Source organism: Salvia splendens, chromosome 2, assembly GCF_004379255.2.
Source record: "Salvia splendens isolate huo1 chromosome 2, SspV2, whole genome shotgun sequence".
NCBI classification, from domain to species: domain Eukaryota; kingdom Viridiplantae; phylum Streptophyta; class Magnoliopsida; order Lamiales; family Lamiaceae; genus Salvia; species Salvia splendens.
The window spans coordinates 38,027,985-38,049,726 of record NC_056033.1 but is presented as its reverse complement, the minus strand read 5'-3'; the positions used below and the strand labels follow the sequence as shown (position 1 = coordinate 38,049,726).

At 33.8% G+C, this 21,742-nt stretch overlaps 1 pseudogene; it reads right to left on the bottom strand.

Annotated features, from left to right (window-relative positions):
- Positions 1-4,295: 4,295 nt before the first annotated feature.
- Positions 4,296-7,658, bottom strand: LOC121779563 (annotated as a pseudogene).
- Positions 7,659-21,742: the final 14,084 nt, after the last annotated feature.

Genomic DNA, 21,742 nt, shown 5'->3' with positions numbered 1-21,742 from the left:
TAATTCACCTTCTTCTCATATTTTATACTCCTTCGGTCTTTAATAAAATTCTCATTTTACCATTATTTTCGTCCATCAACCAATAAATTTCTCATTTATTTTTAATTATTTATGGTAATAGACCACGCATTTCACTAACTTTAACTCACTTATATTCTATTATAAAAAATATAAAAGTATGACTCACTTTCCATTAATTTTTTCAACTCATTTTTTATTATATTTTTTAAAATATATTTGTCTGATCAAATGTGTTCTTTTATTTAAACCAAATCCAGTTAGAGCATTCACATCCGTGCTCTTTGGCAAGAGCACAGATGTGGGTCCGGACCCACTTTTATTAATTTTTTACTCCCTGCTCTTCCCCAAGAGCACAACACCCACATCCATGCTCTTTCGCAAGGACATGATCAATGGTCTCACCATTCCATTATTTAATTTAAATACTTCAATTACTAAAAACATTTCCACAATATTAAAATGCATTAAAAATATCACATACCATTACAAATTACTAAAAAATTAAAAATTATATAATTTAAATCCTAAAAATTAAAAATTACATAATTAAATTCATAAAATTAAAAAATCCACTACTCGTGGCCGAATTTTGCCCAAATGTGTTTGATTAGGTCTTCTTGTAGCTCAATGTGGGTTCTGGTATCGCGCATTGTGTGTATTATTTCGATCCTCTCGCACACCGTCGTATGCACACCTCGACGTGGGAGAGACCTCGCGGTTGATCTTCCGGCTTCACCCTCGTCGTAAAAGTTAGCCGTCATCGGTCCTTCGTCAGCTATAATCATGTTGTGCAAGATAATACACGTGTACATGATGTCGGCGATATTCTTAACATACCACATCCGAGACGTGGCCTTCACAATGTTGAATCGGGCTTGAAGGACCCCAAAAGCTCTTTCGACGTCTTTCCGAGCAGACTCTTGACGCTGCGCAAAAAAAACCAGTCTTGGGTCTTGCGGATTGCTGAACGTCTTCACGAAAGTCGATCACCTTGGGTAGATACCATCGGCGAGGTAGTAGCCCATGTGGTATGCATTTCCGTTGACGGTGAAGTCTATCGCCGGTGCTATACCATTCAAAACATCATTGAAGAGTGGTGAATAATAGAGCACGTTCAAGTCGTTGTTGGATCGGCAACACCGAAATATGCATGCCAAATCCATAGGCAGTAGTCGGCGACCGCTTCAAGGATAAGCGTTGGGCCGCCGCCTTTGTGGCCGCTTAAGTATTGCCCCCTCCAAGCAGTCGGGCAATTCTTCCACTTCTAATGCATGCAGTCAATGCTGCCAAGCATACCGGGAAAACCGTGGACTGTTTCGTGAGGAGAAGCAGTCGTTGACAATCTTCGGTGGTGGGTGCCCGAAGGAATTCCTCACCGAAAGCAGAACGAATGTCGTCGCAGAAATTTTTGAGGCATAGGATTCCAGTTGACTCACCCACATGCAAATACTCGTCGAAGAGGTCAGTCGTTTGCCCAGTAGCAAGTTGTCGGATGGCACAAGTACACTTCTGCAACGCCGAGAGACTTTGCCGACCGGTTGCGTCTCTACATGATATGAAAGTATTCAACACGGGCGGATAATGTGTTGACAATACGCATAAACAACCGTTTTGACATGCGAAAAGGGTGCCGGAAGTAATCTTCCGGAAACCGCGGCTGGTTGGAAAAATAGTCGGCAACGAGCCTTTCGTTGGCTCCCTCCTGGTCACGAGGTATGTAGCGGCGAATTGATCTAGTTGGTCGAGGAGGAGGGGTGGGAGTGGTGGCGGCGACATAGGCTTCATAGGCGGCACAATATTGTTCATAGTATTCTTGTTCTTCGCACTCTGATTTAGCCATGATATTGGTGAAATCCATTTTTAGAGAGGGTTTGACTAAGAGAGGAAGATGTAGATGAGTTGTATGAAAAAATATGAATGAGAGATAATTTGATGTAAAAAATGGATGATGAATGTGTGTATTTATAGATGATTTTGAGATTTTAAAAAATTCTAAAAAAAATAAAAAAAATTCTAAAAAATGGTAATAAAACAACTATATTTTTGGGAATCTGATTTTTTTTAAAATTTTTGGTATTATTTTCGATTTTAAAAAAATCCAACGGATAATCCATTGGCGAATAGAAACGCGCCACGTCGCCTGCTCAGCGGCACATACGAACTCGATGCATCGAGTAGCGCCGTGTCAGTGGCGAGAGCGCAGTGGCGGACAGCGTGTTGCCGCGCCAGCGGCACGGACGCCATCCGTCCCAGCGAGCACCGCTGCGGATACTCTTAGTGGATAGAGGGAGTATTATGTAAATCCTGTAGCTGTTGACATGTTAGTCATAGATATTCGAGCCAGTGAATGTATTCACAATGACGATAATATAAAGCCCATAAAGGGAAGCTGAAATATATAGTGTTAGTTTAATCACCACGGCAGCGTTCACAATTTCACACATGTAAATTAACTGTGTTTAAATAGGTGGTTAATTAATTGTATTCTTACAGTCTTACTATATAGTGAGGTTCGACGAAGTTACGATACATGAATATTTATTATATTCCTATGTCCATAAAAATAATCTCATTTATGAATTTTACAAATTTTAATACTATAAAATTGATAAAAATTGAGAAAAAATGGATATAATAGAAAAAATAAAAATAAATTGTGAATAAATTAAATTAGGATGATACAGATAAATTGAAAGTAATTTTTCATTTTTAGTATGGAGCGTTAATTAATTTGGTGGATGGAAAAAATAGACTAAATTATGTGGATTAAGAGTATATTTAGGACTATTTGTTAGTAGACTACAAATTTTGGACGAATATTTAATTTTATCACAAACTTAAAACTTCATCTTAAAACTGAGATTTAAGCATCAAAAGGGGAAATATCAGTGGGCCAGTGGCCAACATATATAGCACGAATGAAACTGAAATGCTAGTACGTATAAAATTAACGTTTAACGAAACTAATTGGTCTTTAAATTGCTAAACCCAAAACAATAAATATATTCCATTGAGACTAAAAGGCACGTAACCTCAAGAAATTAATGAAGAATAAAAAATACAAACTTGAATTCCTAAATCTACTAAGTTCTTACAAACTATGGCCTAATTTTGATTTATCTCACAAATTTTAAAATCGGTCTATCACAAACCTTATACTACTTGTGTATGTTATTTCTCAAAATTGACCCAAAATGGCATACGTTCAATTTGTATAGCGACAAGAAAAATGTACTCTTGTTGTCCACAATTTAAATCCTCGCTTTGACTTAGTACACATTTTATGAAATAGTATTAAAGAAAATGAGTGAAAAAAATTAATAGAAGGTAAGTTTTACTTTCATGTATATTAATTTTATAATGAAATATGAGTCTAATATATTTAAATGGAGTGTGAAGTCCACTTATTCGGAAAATATAATGTCTAGCTATTATTTTTTTAACAATTCAATGTATGTACTTACTTCAAATAATAATTTTATTTGTTACAAAATTGATTTTATTCTTTACATTTTATTGTAATTTGTAAGTAGGATTGATCCCCTGAGGAAAAAATTATAACAACGTCATCGGTTCTAAATCTTTATCATTCAAACAATATTGCACCATTTGATATCTTCCAAGACATGTATCTTTATAAGCCCAACTGCCCAAATATATGAAGCTTAGTTTAGTGGGCCTAAATATATCCAGTTACAACAATATAGGCTATAAATAATCTTAAAGGCTTAAACTCCAAATTAGTACTTCCTCTGTCCCAAGATAAGCGACTCACTGCGCCATTTCCTTTTTTGGCATTCTCTCTCTTACTTTTTTTTCTCTCTACTTTATTCACTTTCCACTTACTAACAAAATCACATTTTCTTAAATTCCGTGCCGAAAAGTTTTGCATCACTTATCTTGGGACGAAGGGAGTATCTATTTAGTAGTAATGAATATTTAAATTATAAGAAATATTTATTTAAATTTCAAACTGCTGAGTAATTTTATTTTTAAGCATATCATATATCAAAAGACCACTTCCTTTTGTCCCTAATATTTGAATTATATCGATTAAATAAAACAATACAAAAACCGTTGATGTAATTAGGAATTACTCTTTGCACAGAAAGAAAACCGAACAGCTGAGGCAAAAGCAACCCTTTTATCATAAATCAACTTCTTCTTTCAATCCAAACAAACAACAAATAGTGAAGAAAGAAGAAAAGGATATACAATTTTTTCACAAATTAATCATTACAAACCAACGAATCAATGAATTTAACATACCTTAATCAATTAATATTGTCGAGTTTGTAATTTGCAAGGGCAGAATGGCCACCTCGTGAGCTTCTCTTTTGGTAGTGTGTGACAAAATCTATGTAATTAACATGTTTATAGTCATAGGTGGATTATTTGGAGAGATGACTTGTTTAAATAGGTGCATAAATGTTGGCCATTTCTTGACCACGAGGGAAGAAGCAAGCAAGCAACAGAAACTCGACTCGGCTCACTTTGGACCTACTCAACACTCTATGCTCCACGCTCTTGAATTTGTCATTACTCAGCTGCACATGAGTTATGCTCCACGCTCTTGAATTTGTCATTACTCAGCTGCACATGAGTGTGTGTGTGTTGGTCGAGTGATATAGGTTTTATTCAAGTTCCAATCCTTCCTTTCAGGGTTTCTAAAATTTAAATTATCCAATCTAATAAGATCGGTAAGAAGACATGCATGCACATATTTAAAACGATATGATAAAAAAAATATATATTTAATTGTTGTATTGAGAGAAATTTATATTTTAGTGTTACCTTTAATTACTCGGGAATTTAGTTTAGTTCTATCTTTTTTATGTATGAAAATAAATACTACTCGTATGGGGAGTGTTATATTGCTAACTCAATACGTAATTGCTAAATTACAATTAAATAATAGCCCTTAGATATTTAAATCAAAGGCCTAGATCATCAATATCAATAACATCAACAAAAAAAGTCAATAAGGATATTAAGGTCAATTTACAACAAATTAGTTGTAACTAACTTTTGAAAAATATCACATAACTTTAAAACGCATATAACTTTATCGATTTAAATTATTTTTTCGCACAACATATATAAAATTAAAGATAATTTCATAAGGATTCTAACGAGATCTCACTAGCATATGTTCCGATGTCACAATTTGAATTTTTTTTTGAAAATTTTTAATTTTTTTCGTACAACAACAAATGTCAATATAGTATATAAAATATGTCAATATAATACACGTAGAATGTCATTCTTAAAGCAATGTGTTGACATTCTCAAAGCATTGTGTTGATATTTTCAAAACACTATATTGACATTTCCATCCAAAACCTTAATTTTGTAGTTTTTTTTATCTATTTTAATTTAATTAATAAAAACGAAAATTACGCGTGGCAAATTTTAGACCATTAGATTTTTAAAATCCTATGGTCTTAAATTAGTTGTAGTTAGCAACTAGGGAGTGAGTTAACAATTGATCACCTCCTACTCGTATATATTAAAAATATACTTAAAATTGACAACACTAAGTCACCAAGCATCTATCTCCAAATTTATGCTTGCAAGTTTAATTTTGTTTGGTTCAATTCACAACTTAAAAAGAAATTTTAATTGTTCAAGGAATCGTGGAATCTATTCAATTAATACTCCATCTTTATTCTTCGACCAATAGCCATCAAAACTAAATCTACTCATCTCAAACAATTCAATTCTTTAACGAATCTGCAATTTAATGATCCAAAACACTTAGATATAAACTATCCAACACATATAAAATTAAATTCTCCAATCAATTTCCAAATCTAAAACAATACCTATTTGCCAAGACTCCAAGAGGATATACAAGATCTATTCCTACATTACATATTGTTTCGACAAAAACACTCTAATTACGCCTAATAAATGGCTTATGAGCTTCAAATACAACGAATTAATTTATTACTCCCTAATGTAAGTCAACCCATATAATTCCAATTTTTATATACTACCCTTGCCCCATTCATTAATTAAACTACTTACGGGAATTTCAATCAATTAACACATTAACTATATCCAAACTACCATACACTACTCCAATCAAATCTATAAATCGAAGCTCCATGCCTGGAGGAAATCACCAATGTTGACTATGAGAGCCCCTGGCATGGGCGGCACGTCGATCCAACATCCATCGTGTTTTATCTGCAGGCCGCCAGTGTCGTCCTTCAGTAAAACCGTGAGCACTGTTGGATCAGAGTGCGTGACCGTGGCCAAACTCTTATTCGGCTCTGGCGAGGCCGGATAATAGAGGCACGTGAGATACTCGCTCCCCATGCACTGCATCTCTTTAAAAAAAAACTCCTATATAAGGAAGGAAATTACAAATAAACTCTTATACTATAGATAGGAGGAAATTACAACTGATGTCAAGAGGGCTCAAACTCGGCACCTTATGCAATAATGTTTAAGCTCCTTGCCGCTAGGACAAAGGCTCTGGACTCCATGCACTGCATCACCCCCAACAACTCCTTGCTCGCCCCCAACGTCCGACAACACAACAATTACGGACAATTTTCCTACAAGCCCTAATTTAATAAATTGGGTAAAACTAACAAATGAAAGCAAAATAAACATGAATAATGATGAATGTAGCTAAATTGAAGAACAATTACCGGATCTTATGGAGAAATAGCCAGAAATCGCCTACACCCGAGAGAAGAATTGAAAGTGTATTCTGTGCGCTGCTTCTGCCTTCTGCGTTCTGTTAAAACCTGACTGAAAGACGCATAAGGGTTATGCGTCATTACACTAAGACACATAAGGGTTATGCGTCTTTAACGACGCATAATGGTTGTGCGTTACTAACCGAAGACGCATAAGAGTTGTGCGTTTCATTAATAAAGACGCATAACAGTTATGCGTCACTCCCTAAATCGGAATAAAACTACACTCTTTTATTAAAATAAAATTCTATTAGTAGCCTAGAACAAAAATAGAAAGAACTTTCATATGTTTCATGTACTCCATTATCTCATCCCTGCATCATCACACAATAAATCATAAACCCAAATTCCAAAAAAACACACTCTCATTCATTAAGAGCGTAGTTTAGTTGGTAAGACACCTGCTGACTGGTGGGATGACCTCCTGGTCGATCTTGTCGTCAGTGAACTTGCAAGTGAACGCGTCCCTCTAGCTCGCAGCGTCGCCCTCCTCGAGCCGCCCGTTTATCGCGTATAACCTCACGTCGGGCGCGCCGTCCGAGGTGTAAAGCTCTTGCTTTGCCTCCTTGGTTGCTCGGGCAGGGCCCGCGTCCCACGGAGCATGGCGTCCGTCACAGAAGTGGGGACTCCGTGGTTGACTACCTGGAAGAATCCCCACTTCCGTGACGCGGTTCGAATTTCACCACCTGCTTTATGATCAAGCCCTCCCCGGACGCCCTCCAAATCTATGATCGGGATCAGGGCGTCCAGGTGGGCATGGGCCCCAGGATTTGCATCGTCAGGCTCGGGCGGGCTGATGAAGAACCTCAGGACTTGGGTAATCCCGGAGTCAACGAGGCCCTTCACGCCGCCTTTGGATTTCTCGAACTCCTCCACTTCTTTATCTCAATCATAATAATCATTGTTGTCATCGGTCTTCTCCATAGAATTTCCGATGCTTCTTCTAATTTTGATGGTGGGAGAAGTAGTTGAATTAATGTAAGAAAAATTGATTATAAGAATTCGGAAATTTATAGGTTAAGCAAACATGTGGGGAACATTGTGGACAGCTTGCTACTTAGTTGACTTTAGCTACTTTATGTATACTATTAATATTTATGCAATCAATCATCCGTTTCTTAGAGTGTCCACAATGGGGGAGCCGCGGCCCGCGGCTCGGTGCTCGGCCCCCCATTGCAGAGAGCCGAGAGGCGAGGGCGAGCCGCGGCCGCGGCCTTCACGCGGCTGAGCCGTGTGAGCCGCGGCCCTCCACTGCAGCGGGCCGCGTTTCGCGGCTGGGCCGCCGAATTATTATTCTTTTTTTTTTGAAATTTTTTTATAAATATGAACTTCTATTTCCATTTTTTTCACTTCTTTCTATACCTCCAATCCCTTCATTACACTTCCAATCCCTACAAAAAATGCAAGGTGGAGATGTTGTGTTTTTTAAAAATTTTCTTTGTAGAATTTTCCCCTATCAATAGTACGACGAAAATTTGACTCTAATTCGTAACTTTATTAAATTATGTTTATTTCCCAAATTATTAGTCTACTAAAATTTAACATAATTAAATTAAAAATAACAATAAAAAAGAAAACAAAATTTTTTTTTATAGAGGGCCACATTTGGTTGCCCTTGTTAATTTTGTTAATTTTGTTACTTTACCATTGCGGAGGGCCACATGAGAGCCACGAATGGTGGCCGGGCCACATTTGGTGGCCTTCCAGGGCCACCATTGTGTGCCACGGATTGAGGTTGCAAAATTCTATATAAATCAAGATCATGCTAAATTCATGCCTTATTCTACTAGTTCACATACTACACAAAGATATGTGGAACATGCTTTCATTAATTACAATAATTTAGTTCCCCCACTAGTATAAATGTTGATGTAATCATAGCAAAATTTTCAACAATTCTAGATAACTATTTAGTCTAGCATAAATTGAGAGTTTTATCTATGAAAATTATATTAACTTGGAATAAGAGTAGAAGTTATGAGAAAAATGATGGTTACCTGATCAGTGGAAGAATAAATGCTGGTAAGGGGTGGTGTTATTATAGTATTAATAGATGAATTGGTAGAATTGAAATGAAACATTAAATGAAGAGTGGTGGATGGGAATATGTCATAAAAGAGAGAGTATTTAATAGATGAAGATTAAATAAATAAATACTGAGGACAAAAAAATATAGAAGAGTAATTGAAGAGCAGTTGGGAATTGGATTATTCTGAATAGGCCGGTAGGAAATTTATGTCATTATGTGCTACATTTCATACACTCTTGAGAAAAAGCATTTTATATAGAGAATTATAAATAGGGAATTTGAGCACATCTTTGAAAATTGAAATTGGTAATTCTCTTGGCGTCTCGAATTGGACTTCAAAGGTCATGAACAATGTTGATGGCTTATCTAATACATCACGATTATCTTTTATAATAGAAATATAATTTAAAAATCATATAGTGCGATAAAGTTGGAATAGTATATTAAAATATTCGAAAATCATGGTTTATGATTTCAATATTGGGCCTATAAAAGAGTGGATCCTTACCTCTTTATCCCTCTTATTAAAATAACGAAAGCCCATTTAAAGTTGGATCATACATGGGCAAACCGATACATAGCCACTTTTCATTCTCTATAACTCTATAGTCACTTAATTAAAAAATTAGCTAAGTTTTTTTTTGGAAATACCTACCTATGTATTCTTATAGCCGTCAAACTAAACTAGTTTTCGGAGGCAATCTATTTTGTAACCAAGTATATACATAGCCCATGTCGATCGAATTTAGATAATTACAATATGGTTTAAGGTTGAGAACTTGAGATTAACGGTCTCAACATTAAATATATTAATCATGTTCACTTTAGAGACAAATTATTGGTCTAATGATAATGGACGTAATTAGGTACTAATGCCTAGCTTAGTGATATAGATAATTATTGGCTATATGGACTAGCTATGTAGGTTGTAGTATCCAAGAAAAAGTTTAAAGTGCATCCATTTTTGGCTAATTATATCATTTTCAGAATGCAATAACAATAATATATTCCTATCTGAAGATCAAATCTAAGACTGCAGTTTTTGCTTTTTTTTAAGTTTTGGTAACATGTCGACTAAAAATCAGTACTAAAGCCAGAATTTTAAAGTTGGGAATGCCAACTTACTCTTCTTAGTTGTGAGATATTATTTTCTTTTGTCTTCGCCGAAAATTGATGCAACCTAAGGGGGACTTTGAGAAAGATGGATAATATGTGCGAAATAACTTTAAAATTGAAGTTACTAATAATATTTATAAGATACTTGTATGGATATCTTAGAATTCTATGGAACAAAAACTAAGGATAAAACGAAATAAAAGGAACTTTATAAAGCTAAAATAAACAAAATATATAAAAAACTGAACACTGTGACTTAAGGGATCCAAACACTAAATCTGATAGGAAAAAGGGCAGAGAGCACAATCAACCACCTGCGCTAGGCACCCACATTTGTATTACTTATATACAAATATATAATATAATAACTATTTAAAGAGGGAACATCTTTTTAGGTTCACGAACTTTGCCAAAGTATCATTTTAGGTCCGTGAACTTTGAAAATATTATTTTAGGTCCGTCAACTACAAATTAATATCATTTGAGACATTTTGAACTTTTTCCGGACGAAAATGCCCTCAAGGCCTTCAAGGGCAATTTGGACAATTCATTTGCCACTCATCTTGCGTCAAAGACCTAGAGTCCAACAATTTTTTTACTACTATTTAATTCAATTACCATCCAAATTGAATTTAAATATAATTAAAATTTGCCGTAAAAAACATGTGTTAATTTTTCAATTATTAGATGACCAATTATCTAGGAATAGTGAATTGAGACTTGATACTTTATTTTATTTTTTACATCTAAACTGCATTTTAAGAACTTACAATAAGTGATTTGTGAATTATATTTAATTTATTTATTTTGAAATTAGATAGCTATTAATTTGGATTGTCATTCAGAGTATTATTTATATGAATTTCAGAATAAAGATCAATTACCATCCAAATTGAATTTAAATAGTATAAAAATTTGGCGTTACAAATTGTTGGACCCTAGGTCTCTGACGCAAGATGAGTGGCGAAAGAATTTTCCAAATTGCCCTTTGAAGGCCTTGAGGGCATTTTCGTCCGGAAAAAGTTCAAAATACCTCAAATAATATTAACTTGTAGTTGACGGACCTAAAATAATATTTTCAAAGTTCACATACCTAAAATGATACTTTAGCAAAATTCGTGGATCAAAAAAGATGTTCCCTCATATATAAATTGATGGGAGACCATGGCCCCCCCTCCCTGTGGCTTTGCCACTGCTAAAAATGCACACAGTTTTCACATATATTACTATTAAATAGATAAATATTTATAAATACAATCGTACAACGAGATTCTTATTGTATACTGGTATACAATTAAATAAGACATATATACACACTAAATTAAAAAATTAACCTTACATTAAAATTAGCAAGGGTAAAGTACATTAAATTTTGCATGGTATATCTATATAACTTTACTTGTTTCAAGGAATGTATTTATACAAATGTACTCGGCGCAAGTGCTTCATTGTCATAATCCACTAATCAAACAATATAATTTTCTGATTAATCATGTAGTTCACAAATTTGATATGGGATTAATTTTCATATAACTTTTGCTTAGACATGGACCCATCCTAATACAACACCATTATATCTTGTCAGACAATATTAAATATGAATTATATGTAAAATAGAGTATACAATCGAAAAGTAAACACAATTTTATATGATGTTTTCACTTAATTAGTTGGGCCAACGGAAAGGCGAAACAGAAATTGGACATCGAAGCCCATTAAAAATAAAGTAAAAAGATAATATAATCCATTATTTAATTATGTCCACTGTTCAAGTCAAAAAATGTTTAAATGAAGAACCAAAAAGCTTTATTTAATGCCCCTAAAACAAAGAGTTCGACTAATAAAATGATTAACTGAGACAAAGTCATGTGGGTGGGGACTTACTTAGTCCTTTGTCTTTGTGTTTTTGTTTTTGGGAGTTTTCTAATAGAAATTCATGAAATTTCATTGTAAAATTAATTGGTGATTGAAGGAGAGATTTATGAAATTTATATAGTGATTTATATTCTTTCTTAATACTGATATATGTAATTATATTTTATTTTTAATTTCAATTGTCAATAATTTCCTCTGTAAAGTATGACAATATATTATGAGAGTAAGCTAGAATTTAGTACAACCAACTGTGGGTGCCTTTTACCTCCTAAAAGAGAAAAGAAAATGTGTGTTTCTTTAGATGATAATTTATTTTATCAATGATTATAACTAGCCTATTACAAGTTATGACTATTTTACAATATATTGTGAGAGTAAGGTAGAATATAGTACAAACCAAATGAGGGTGTACCTCCTAAAAGAGAAAAGAAAATATGTGTTCCTTTAGATGATAATTTATTTTTCAATGATTATAATTATCCTATTATAAGTTACTCCAACATAGTCAATATATATACCGCAGTGGCGGAGCCAGCTCATAATAAGGGGTACCATTGTACCCCAAAATCGAGCTAAATATCAGTATTATAGAGATTTTCTAACTAAGAAGTATGAGTGGCTGGATGGTTTTACACCCCACCTTTAACTCAAATGTTCCGACTTCGAAGGAAGGGCCCGTCTTATGCCGTCCAAGGAAGGGCCCATCTTTTTGGGGATAGAGGGAGTAATTTAAAGTGGTTAATAGTACACACTCGTAATCTCATAGGTGTTGTTTGGTTGACATGACTAATTATCATGTGATAATACATCTAGCCATGATTGAGTAGTGAGATTATTTTAGTTGGAGTGAGGTGGTTATGACTAATTATCACATAATTATTCATCTAGGATTAAGTTATGAGATTCAATATCATGAACCAAACAAAATATATATTTTAATCTCGAGATATAATCTTGCAAATTGAAAAAACTCCAATATCTACGACATTGTAACACTATATAGTCCACTTTGCTAATCAAACTTGGCAGCAAATGTCCTTATTTTATTTTAATTTTTCATATCAAATTCAGGTCATAATATTTGCATCGTTAATAAAATGCTGAAGGCGATTACATCGATGTTCAGTTATGTTGGAAATCAATTTTACTTAGAGACGATCAAGCTTCTAACACATTTGTTTTCCATTTTAAGTAACACACATATAAAGTCTTATTAAATCACTCTATTTTGATTCTTCTAAAGAGTGGTATGTGATGACATGAGTCTGAACTGAACAAATCAACGTGTTTTAGATTACACAAATTTAAAACTCAATAATTAATCTTAATAATGACGAACTAAAACATCGCTTTCCAAAGTAACTACCTCTTTACAACTTGAAATGACATACTCAATTAATTTGGTTCAATACTTAATTGTATAAGAAATGAATAATTAATATGATCAATCCCTATATTATGGTTTGGACTTTGAAGATTTGCCTCCCATTCAAAGTACATTTTGTTTTAATTAAAACACATCGATGCGTTTTTAGAGATGATTAATTATAACCAAACTATTGAATTAAAGTCTTGAAAATGAAGCTCCCAATATTTGTCTGCAAACTTAAGCAATGGGCTATTTTTAACCATACTTGTTGTCGGATCGAAAAATGCTGATTGAAAGTCTATAATCCCATTGTTCACGAGCCGTTAGTGGGGCCCAAATAATTATATATAGCAGATTAATTATCTGTTTCTTAGGAATTTGGATTTTGGACACACATTATTTTAATTTTGTCGATGTAATGTTCCATGTGGTCGTAATGTTTAAGCAAGCGTGTGATTCTATCCGAGAATGCCACTTAACTTCTAATCAATAACTAATTTAAAAAGGATTGTTAGCGTTAATATCATACAATTATACTATGAAATATTACTTTGTTTTCATGAATTTCAAACTTAATAATAATATCAAGAACTTATATAGGATTGTCAATTAGTTGACTAGAAACGGATTCCTTCTTAGTTTAGACAGTGAGACAATGAAGTAATGATTACGTGACATTTGAGTCAGTGTCCTAATCAATAAAAAAAATTATCACATAATCACCACTTCATTGTCACATAGGTAAAATTAAGATTTAAGACGGAATTTGTCACCAGTCAACTAAAATATTATTAATTTTTTTTACAAATTTCAAAATTGATAAATAATATCCTGAACTTACTTAGGGTTGCTAATTGGTAGACCGGTGATAGATTCCAATATAATCTCACTAGTGTGGCAATGAAGTGATTGAGTTAGTGCCCTAATTAAAAAAAATGATATGTAATCACCATTTCAATACCGCACAGTTTAAATTAAGACGAAACCCATCACCACTCTACTAATTGAAAATCCTAGATAAATTAATGATATTATTTACTAATTTTAAAGTCTGCAACAAATAGTAATATTTTGGATAATTACGTGATATTAAAAGCTAATAACCCATTGAAAAAGTCATTATCCAACTAATTGTGATGCACATATGATTGAGCAACATATTATCACATAGCCACTTTATACATTCAACGAATCCACAATCACATCCGAAGTTATATTTGATTGAATTCAAGATCAAATTTGCCACCACATTTGATGTTGTGATTGGTAAATTTTATACATCTTACAGGACAAAATAGTCATTATACTCCAAATTTTAAGCACGTCATTAGTCCTTAATCTATTGAAGCCTTAAAGGCAGTTTGGAAACAAGTTTGGTTAATTTGGTGAGTGTTTTTCATTTCTTTTTCTAATTCTCTACAAAAATAATGTTCCTTCTAGATTGAGTGAAGTATATAAATATATATTCCAAACCCTAGATACACTGCAATCATCCCACGCACGTGCGTCGGACCCACGTGCAAACTAATTGTCTGCTTGACCATTCACCAAATGTCTTCATCACTTTCCAACATCAATATTTTCTCCAAATATTATCTCAAATAATAAAACACAACCTTTGCTTCACTATATATACCCGTTCAAATTTTGTTTTCTTTTATTTTGGTGTAACAAACAATTAATTAATAATATTATGAGTTTGACCGGATTTTATACATTAATTTGGCCACTTTTTTTTATGGTTAAATAAACATAAATTTAAAGGTCGTGCCACGAAGGAATCGAATCTGAGACCTTTTACCTCGGGCATTGACCTCTCTAGCCATTTATTTGTACAACAAAGGAAGGGAAAAAGCTTATTGAATACTAGGAGTAGTAGTATATAATAGTATTAATAAAAGTGAATTCGAAAGATAAAAGTATTTTAATTGTGAAGTAATTAGAGAATAAATTAATTTGAGTTTTTGATAAAACTTTCTTTAATTTTTTTTTATTTTTGCTTAAAGTTAAGCGGGTTGTCACGTTTGCCCCCCACTTATATTTGATAATTTGTATTTATGCATATGGACAAGTATGATTTTGTGGAAGCAAAAGTGGTACAATGCATCTATTTAATTTTCATCGGCAATCTTCACCAAAATGTGTATCATATATGCATGGAACTTTCCTCCAACATTCTTAATTAACTGAAGCTATTCAATCATTTTCTAAATGTAAGCTCATGATTGCAAAAGAAAGTTATTTACAATGGAATTGTAAAATCAAGTTTCTGAATAGTTTGCAAGTTTCATTTAAGAAAGTTCTAATCATTCATTATCCTTGACTACATGTGATTATATATTTACATTACAGTAGCAAGGTTAGTAAAATAATTGAAATTAGTCTGAATTTGATTAAATTTTGAGTGAACTAAAAGTATTTAAATATAAATAATAGTAGCAGTAATTATTTTAACATAGACAATATTATAAACATGATTATGATCCCTAAGCACATATTAGTGGACAGCTATTGAGAGCCAGGAATGTATGTACATTGTCAAATGAATATTATAAAATTAATGTCGTTCCTAATATTCTTGATTAGCATTATTTTATAGTATATCCCGTACAATCATATTTCAAGAACTAGTTAACAAAGTATTTTTTATCTAGATCATTCCTTTTGTCAGATTTTCATGCTCCCAAAGGTGAAAAAGTGGGCTAACTAATGTTGCAGCTTTACTAATGGAAATGGAACTGAATATTCTCTTAAAGTGCTAACCATCGGCCACGTTTCGTCATTAAAATCAATTCTACGAGTTTGAGAATTTCAGAATCTTTTATTATTTCTTTTAAAACTATGTACCTATCTATAATTATTCATATTAATTTACGGGAGACATTAATTTATTCATATTGTGTGCTTAACCTTTTTATACTCCCTCCATCTATAAAAAAATAGCTTTAGTGAATGACACGAATTTTAATAAAAAAATCAGTAAAATAAAAGGAAAATGAGAAAAGGTGGATAAAGTGAAAAAGAAAGAGAGAAAAAGTGGATAAAATATGAGAGAGAGGGTAAAAAGTAAGTAAAGTATTTCCTCCGTCCTCCTTTAAGTGGAGCATTTCTATTCAGGAACGTGATTTTATATATGTATGTCTTTTTGTGAGTTAAGCAAGAGAAAAAAGTAAGAAAGAGGGAAAAAATAGAGAGAGTGATATTTCTATTTTTAGAAATGTGTCATTTAGAGTGTAACATACCAAAAATGAAAACGGTTCACTTAGAATGGGGCGAAAAGAGTACATGAGAGAAAAACTTTTCATTTTAAGAATAATATAATTTTTTGTGGACATCCCAAAATAAGACTATTCATGTACAAAAGGAGTATTGTTATTTGAAAAAAATGAACTCATATATAGTAAATAATTACTGAAAGTATGTATACAATGTAAAATCTAAAGAAGTGAGGCCATCAAAGATTTAACTAACCAATAGCATGACACTGATTGAAAAAAACCTCATCCATATTGTAGTGACTCATTTTTACAATGTAGTAGAGCAGGTCCAAAATCGACGTGGATCTCTTTATTTTTTTATAAGTAAAATGAACATAAAATTTTAAAAGCCGTATTATAGCAGACTCGAACCCGAGACTTTCTTTGGCCTCAGACATTATTTACTCTATTCTAAGCCAACACACATCGCAAGTCATTACGTATAGTATTTTATCTCTTTGTTGTGTGGGGAGAAGCCCAATGAATGTTCATTCTAACTCACACATGAAAATCCTCATTATTTCTTAATATACTTAATAATGTTCTTAATTATCTCAATGGACACCGTGCGAACGTGCAGATTAAGGCTAAGGGGTGAATAAGTATTCGATTTAAGAAGGTAAAAGCATTAATGAAACAGATAAGTATAGAGGCTTAAAAGATTAGTTGAACAAACATTCAACATTATTGCTCTAAAAGACGATTATTTAAAGGATCCACATTAATTAACACGCGTTCTTGTCTGCAACGATCATTCATCATTCTTTCTCTTTTCTCGATTCAAGTGGCCAACAAGTACACATGACTTAAAGAACATTAACGGATATATATATTAATTATATATTTATAGAGAGAGAGGATATATAATGACTGCTAGGAAAGCGACGCCATGCACAAATAGGCACACTGTTAATTTTACGTTTGAGTTTCCTCTTTTACCAAATTGATCTACACAAAACTAAGTATAACTATTGTCACACGCATAATAGTTATCCGTCTATATATGATGTGCGTGAGGAGAAGCTTTTGTTATTAGGACACTTCTCAAAAGCCTCATTCTAATAGAATTAGGGGTAGTTCTTATACTATATCACTTGCAACTTTACTTATTCTCCGATAGAAAACTACAAAATCAAGACCACATATGCAGCCTGAGGGGGGGCAAGTGGAGCGGCCGCCCTGGGCCCCCAAATTTGCAGGGCCCCTCCCTAGCCTCAGGTATATATATATATATATATATATATATATATATATATATATATATATATATATATATATATTATATATGTAAACCCATATATCCTTTTCTACCTTTCTCTCTCTACAATTCGCTCCTCAACTAATTTTATGCTTTGGAATATCTCTCGCTCAAGAGTCATGTCGCCATGTCGGTATGCAATTGAAATTCGATTTTTTCTTCATTCGATTCTCTTTTGATTTATTTGAGCTCGTTTGTGGAATTGTGGTCCTTTCCCCCGTTATTTGCACCGGTAAAACTCTTCTTTTTTGTTGTATTTTGATTTGTTTGATCGATCGCCTGGCTTTGGGGTATATTTTCACAGGATTGGGCGTAGTCGACTGTTTATTTCTTCGATTGTTTGTTTATAACTGTTTATTTGTTTTCTCTTGTTATTTGTGTCAGCTATCCAGATTCTCTGTTTTGATATTGCTACTCATCCACCGATCGTGATCGTGAGCCTTTATCAAGCAGCTAGAAACACAAGTCACCAAGCAGCAAGGATTAAGGAACACAAGAAGTCAAGAAGGTATGTAGACAGTAGACATGTAGTACTAGTACGTTCATGTCTTTTGGCTTCAACACCGATTGATTGATTAATTGATCTTGATCAGTTCTTTTTTTCTTCTAAATTTTAGCAAGATCATGTCAACAAGGAAGTATGCATCAGGTAGTGAAAAAAGGAAAAAGAGGAAGCGAGTAGATGAATTGATAGAATCGCAAAGAGGAGCTATGGACAGATTTTTTTCAAACAGAACAAGTACAAGCACGTCCAGAAACCCAGATGAGTTGGCGCTTATTGTTGTGGAGGAGCAAACTAATCCTAATTTAGAAGATGAGGTCCCGATGCAGGATAATGATGACAACTATGTAAGTGATCATGACCAGCCTGCTACAGAACCTGCTAGTAGTCATGAACAATTTGTTTATACCACGGATATTTATGATCCAAGAAATTGGAATAGTCTTGATAACAAAGCTAGAGACATATTAGTGGAGAAGGGTCCTATTAGAGAAGAAAATATTGTGTTCCCCAAGGATGGCAACGCAAGACATTTTTCATATGCCCACTACTCTAGGAAAATGAAAAATGGAGAGGTGCGTGACAGAAAATGGTTAGTTTATTCCAAGCATGTTGATAAAGTGTTCTGTTTTTGCTGTAAGATTTTCAACTCAAGAAGTTGCAAAAGTTCTTTGGCACATGATGGGTTTGGAGATTGGAAGCATATCATTGACAAACTGAAAGATCATGAAACTAGTGTGGAGCATATCACCAATATGAATACTTGGAATGAACTTAGAGCTAGAATGGGCAAAGATGAAACAATTGACAAAGAGATACAAAAAGAAATCAAGAGGGAGCAAGAACGCATAAGGCAAGTTTTATTAAGACTAGTTGCCATTGTGAAGTTTCTTGGTAAACGCAGCTTGGCTTTTAGAGGATCTAATGAGCAGCTTTATAATGATCAAAATGGTAATTTCTACGCTTGTGTTGAGATGATTGCAGAATTTGATCCTGTCATGCAGGACCACCTTAGACGTATTCAAAACAAAGAGACTCATTATCATTATTTGAGTCATAAAATTCAAGATGAGTTGATTTATCTTATGACTTCTAGCATTACGGACTCTATCATAAAGGTTGTTAAAGATGCCAAATATTTCTCTATTATCCTTGATTGTACCCCAGATGTGAGTCATCAAGAGCAAATGACTTTATTGGTTCGATGTGTTGAGATGTGTGATGACAAAATAAAAATTCAAGAGTACTTTTTGGGTTTCATGAAGGTGGATGACACATCTGGTTTAGGGCTGTTTAAAGTATTGGTTGATTCCATCAAGCTCTTTGGTCTTGATATTGATGATATTAGGGGTCAAGGATATGACAATGGCTCTAATATGAAAGGAAAACATCAGGGAGTACAAAGGAGATTGCTTGATATTAATCCAAGAGCTTTATACATGCCATGTGCTTGTCATAGTCTTAACCTTACACTTTGTGATATGGCTAAATCTTGTGCTAAAGCGACTAGCTTTTTTGGAATTGTGCAACGGATATATATACTATTTTCTGGTTCTACTAAAAGATGGAATGTTTTGCTTGATCATATTCTAGGTTTAACAGTGAATCATTATCCAATACTCGTTGGGAGAGCAGGATAAAAAGTGTTCAAGCAATTAGATATCAAGCACCTCAGCTCAGGTCAGCTTTGTCTCAGTTACAACAAGCTAGTGATATAGAACTAAGTGATAAGACTGATGCAAACAACTTATTGAAGGCTCTTGGTAGCTTTGAGTTTATACTTGGCATGGTTATATGGTATGACATTTTATTTGCTGTAAATACTGTAAGCAAGAGGTTGCAATCACCATCTATGTGCATTGATACTACCTTGCAGCAAATTGAAGACATGAGGAATTATTTCAACAATTACAGGAATGAAGGATTTGCTTCTAGTATGACCATTGCCAAAAGTATTGCATCTGAAATGGGTGTAGAGCCATCATTTTCAGTGAAGCGCAAGACTCAAAGGAAGAAACATTTTGATGAAATTGACACCAATGAAGAAATTCTACAAGCTGAGAAGGCTTTTGAGATCAATTACTTCTTGGTCGTGGTTGATATGGCAAACACCTCATTGAAAAGTAGATTTGAAGAACTACAAACATTTAAAAGTATATTTGGGTTTTTACTTAGCTCAACAACTTTGAAGTCACTAAATGATACTGAATTAGAAGATTGTTGCACCAAATTTGCGAAAACATTCTCTTCGCATGACACATCTGATGTGGAGGTAAATGATCTAATATCTGAGTTGAAGGTTTTGAAGCTAAGTTTGCCGGAAAGGCCAATGTCTTCTATGGACATTTTTGAGTATGTTAGAAAAATGGATTCTTATCCAAATATCTCAATTGCTTATCGCATATTATTTACTGTGCCTGTGACTGTGGCATCGGCAGAAAGAAGCTTTTCAAAGTTGAAACTGTTGAAGAATTATTTAAGATCTACGATGTCTCAACAACGGCTGAACGGGCTTGCCACTTTATGTATTGAGAAGAAATTATTAGACGAGGTTGACAGCAACACCATCATCAACGACTTCGCATCAAGAAATGTTAGAAGAAAATTTTGAAGGTAATATGTAATAATTATTTGAAGTGAATTTCTTTTGATATGCTATTAGTTTTTTGCTGGATGAAACTTATTATAAAATGGAAGGAAAAAATATATAAATAGGGCCTCAACTTTTAGTCTCGCCCCGGGTCTTTGGAACCTCAAGACCGGCGCTGCACATATGCCACCACAGGTCTTGATCAAGCTAACACAAGAACATCGGGAATGTGTAAACCAACCTTGAGGCACACAGGTTCGACTCAAAGTGAACAATATTATACTAATGTGAGGATTTGTTGATGTATACCCAACTCCATTAGTACGAGGCTTTATGGGATGATGTGGCCCATGAACAAAACCGTGAGTACTCTATTCAGAGGGTTCGTCGAGGTATACCGTATATCCCAACTCCATTATTAGGAGGCTTTATAGCATTAAGTGTCCCAAGATCAAATAGTAAGTACTATTATGCTAATGTGATTTCGGACGTGCATCTACGAACCCTCCTCATATATGTGTCACAATTTTATTTAGTGACATCTATTAAGTGTCACAATTCTTCAATAATTATGTCATTATTGAGACCTTTCGTGTTGTGTTGGAGCACAAAAAACTACCTCTCTCTGCAAAAATTCTTTGCTGATCATTATTAATCTTCTCCATTTACAAGTGAGAGAAGACAAAGAGTCATACATCTACAGTGTCCAAGAATTAACATGAAAGGATTATAGTCAAAAGAATTTTATTAATCTCGACGGCGTGAACTGTATGCATGATAACTACTTATACAACAGACTAAAATACCAGTCAAATATGAATTTTCTCTGTATTATTTATATAATTATTTGGCCATGATTTAAGTAAGCATATGCAAAAATAAATTCCCCATTTCATCCATCACCTTCACCGCCTTATTCATCTAGATGTGTGTGTGTCTCTATTAGCCTACTCATAGCCAGCTCAAGTCCTACTCTTCTCAAAATCAATGTGGATTAATTACTTCTATGTTT